The sequence below is a fragment of the Myotis daubentonii genome, chromosome X (genome assembly GCF_963259705.1).
Source record: "Myotis daubentonii chromosome X, mMyoDau2.1, whole genome shotgun sequence".
Taxonomy (NCBI): domain Eukaryota; kingdom Metazoa; phylum Chordata; class Mammalia; order Chiroptera; family Vespertilionidae; genus Myotis; species Myotis daubentonii.
This window is the reverse complement of record NC_081861.1, coordinates 34832060-34835622: the sequence shown is the minus strand read 5'-3', so window position 1 is coordinate 34835622 and position 3563 is coordinate 34832060. Positions and strand designations below refer to the sequence as shown.

At 43.3% G+C, this 3563-nt stretch overlaps 1 pseudogene; it reads left to right on the top strand.

Annotated features, from left to right (window-relative positions):
- Positions 1-1766: 1766 nt before the first annotated feature.
- LOC132223776 (upstream-binding protein 1-like) lies at positions 1767-3258 on the top strand (annotated as a pseudogene).
- Positions 3259-3563: the final 305 nt, after the last annotated feature.

The window sequence follows — 3563 nt, the reverse complement described above, 5'->3', positions numbered from 1 at the left end:
GCTTGATCCCCTTGGGCGGAGGGGGGGGGGCGGGCAGGAGGCAACCAATTGATGGTGTTTCTCTCTCACAGATGTTTCAATCTCTCCCTTTCCCTTCCTCTCTCTCTAAAAAATCAGTAAAATATGTTAAAAATTTATTTTTTATTTTTTAATTATATTTGATGTACAATATTATATTAGTTTCAGGTGCACAATGCAATGATTTGACATTTATATAACATATAGTGATCGTTCTGATGAATCTAGTACCCATCTGACACCATACATAGTTGTTACAATATTGATTATATTCCCTTTGCTTACTTTATATACCCATTACTATTCTGTAACTACCAATTAGTACTTTTTTTAAATTTTTATTTTTTTCAATTACAGTTTATATTCAATATTACTTGTATTAGTTTCAGGTGTATGGCATATTGGTTAGACAATCATATACTTTACAAAGTGTTCTCCCTGATATTTCCAATACCCACCTGGTAGCATACATAGTTATTATAGTATTATTGACTATATTCCCTATGCTATACTTTACATCCCTATGGCTATTTTGTAACTACCAATCTGTACTTCTCAATCTCTTCACTTTTTCACCCAGCCTCTCAACCCCCTCCCCTCTGACAGCCATCAGTTTGTTCTTTGTATCTATGAGTCTGTTTCTGCTTGCTCATTTATTTTGTTTTTTAGATAGAAGTGAAATCATATGGCATTTGCCTTTCTCTATCTGACTTATTTCACTCAGGACAATATTGTCTAGGCCAGTGGTCGGCAAACTGCGGCTCGCGAGCCACATGCGGCTCTTTGGTCCCTTGAGTGTGGCTCTTCCACAAAATACCGACTTCTGCGTATGGGCCAGGAAGTTTCAATTGCACTGTACATGTGCGCCTGCACGTGGTATTTTGTGGAAGAGCCACACTCAAGGGGCCAAACAGCCGCATGTGGCTCGCGAGCCGCAGTTTGCCGACCACTAGGCTGATCCATGTTGTTGCAGATGGCAAGATTTCATTCTTTTTTATGGCTGAGTTCTATCCATTGCATTATATGCACCCCCTTCTTTATCCATTCATCTATTGATGTACACTTGGGTTGCTTCCATATCTTGGCTACTGTAAATGCTGCAATGAACATATGGATATATATGTCCTCTGCCCAGTTTTTAAGTGGATTGTTGTTTTTGGTGTTGAGTTGTCTGAGTTCTTTATAAATTTTGGACATTGCCTTTGTGCTGGAAAAGCAGTGTAGGCGGGGTTAACCAGCTGGTAGAGCCTGGGCAGGTGGTCCAAGCCTGGGATTGGTCGAAGGCTCATCTCTGCAGGCTCCTTTATCCACTCCTTTTTTTCCTCAGGGACTATTAACATTTTCTAGAATCTGAGTTTCTGTCTTAGATGTTCACTTTAAAAAAATTATAAGGGAACAATTATTTTTTTCCTGCTTATAGAAGTTACTTATGTCTGTGTAGGGTTGTCACAGCAGGATGAACTCCCACCCCCATGCAATCCTGGGAAAGATGCAGCCTTGGATTTGGTGGGGTGATTGTCAGAGGCTGCAGCACTAGAACACAGAGGGTGGGTGGTATGAGGCAGAGGCATGAGGTGTGGGGCTGGCGCCGGGGATGGAGGTGCTGCCCCTGGCCCTGCCACTCCCTCTGGAGTTCCTTGCCTTGCTCTGTCCATGCTGAAGTCTTCGCCTGAACCCCCCCTTCCCCGCCCCCAGGACGCTCCCACAGATACTGGCCTCTTTATGCCTAGCATTAGCGAGGCTGGAAGATGGCCTGGATACTCAAGATGGACAAGGTGATCAAGTCCAGGTTGGTGCACAACTTCAGTGCCAACCTCTCTGGCATTGGGCAGGAGCTAGACACTAGCACCTACAGCATGAGTCATGTCTTGGCTTGCCCATCTTCAAGCGGGAAGATTCCAGCCTTGCTATGGAAGGTGAACCTATCCCCCCTCTTCCTTTTCAGTATGTGATGTGTGTGCTGCAGTGTCTCCAGTAGTAAAACTGCATGATGAAATGCTAACTTACCTGAACCAAGGTCAGTCTTATGAAATACGGATGCTGGAAAATCAGAAATGGGAGATATGCCTGAGATCATTGGAAATTTGGTAAAGAGTATCTTAACGGTTATATTCCATGATAGACAGTATACAGAGCATCAACAACTTGAAAGTTAAAAGTGGAATTGCCCAGGAGAAAGACTTCTTGATTTCGAAATTCCAGTGTCTGTGGGAATAATTGACGCAAGGACAAATCCAAGCCAGTTAAATGCAGTTGAATTTCTGTGGGACCCTGTGAAACACACATCTGCTTTCATTCAGGTGCACTGCATCAGCACAGAATTTACTGCACGGAAGCAGGGAGGTGAAAAGGGAGTGTCTTTTAGCATCCAGGTAGACAGCTTTAAGCAGAATGAAAATGGAGAACACATAAATCATCTACACTCAGCTAGCTGCCAAATCAAAGTTTTTAAGCCTAAAAGAGTGCAGACTTGAAACAAAAAAATGACTGAGAGTAGATGGAGAAGAGAACTCCTCACGAAAAGGAAAAGTATCATATCCATGGCCAGATACTCCCACATGCTATGTGCTAGATACCCCCAGGCTATGTGAACAGTAGCCCCTCTACAATGCCCCCTTTACCTCCCCACAGAGGAGCACTTGCAGTGTCCCCGACAGTAATTCTTCCCCAAATCATCAGGGAGATGGAGTTTCACAGACTTCTAGTGAACAACTTCAGCCTTCAGACACGACCCAGGAAACAGCAGTGGCTGCTCAAAAACAGATTCTCTTCCTACACAAGACTGTTTTCCAATTTTTCAGTTGCTGACTTATTAAAACTGACAAAAGAAGATTTAGTCCAAATTTGTGGTACAGCGGATGGAATTCAGCTCTATAATTCACTGAAGTCAAGGTCGGTTAGGCCACGCTTAACCATCTATGTCTGCCAGGAGCAGCCGGGTAGCAGCAGGTTGCAGGCAGTGGAGCTGAGAATGGCTGTGGGACACCCTCTGTTTATCATTCAATCTACTTGGAAGAAATGGTTGCCCTAGAAGTTGCTTGAAAACTTGCGTTGCTGTTTAATATTCCTTTCTACCAAAATAACCAGGTTTACAGGCAGGGACCTACTGGTATTCACATTTTTCTTAGAGACCAGTTGGTTCAGAACTTTTAGGATGAGATTTTTTTTCTATTCTCCACAGTAAAAGTTGAAAATAGTGGTGGTATCCACATAATTTTGAGGTGATTGATGTCTTATGTAGTCTGAACTATATTTTGTTCCAAGTAAAGTCACACTTAAAAGTGTGTGAATACTGAATCCAAGAAGTCTTGGGATTAGAAACTACTGTATGAAATATTTCATATTGGAAACACAAGATGACCTTTCTAATGAGCTGTATGAGAGGTGAATCGCCTCACTGTCACTGCCATAGCCACGCATCCTTGTGAGTGTAGGCGCATCCGGACAGCAAGTGTGCTTGAAGGCCAGGGTGCCGGCAGGGCTGCCTGCTTCTCTGGCAGAGGCCCATAGATAGAGTTCCTAGAAGCAGCCTTTGCTGTATTTTT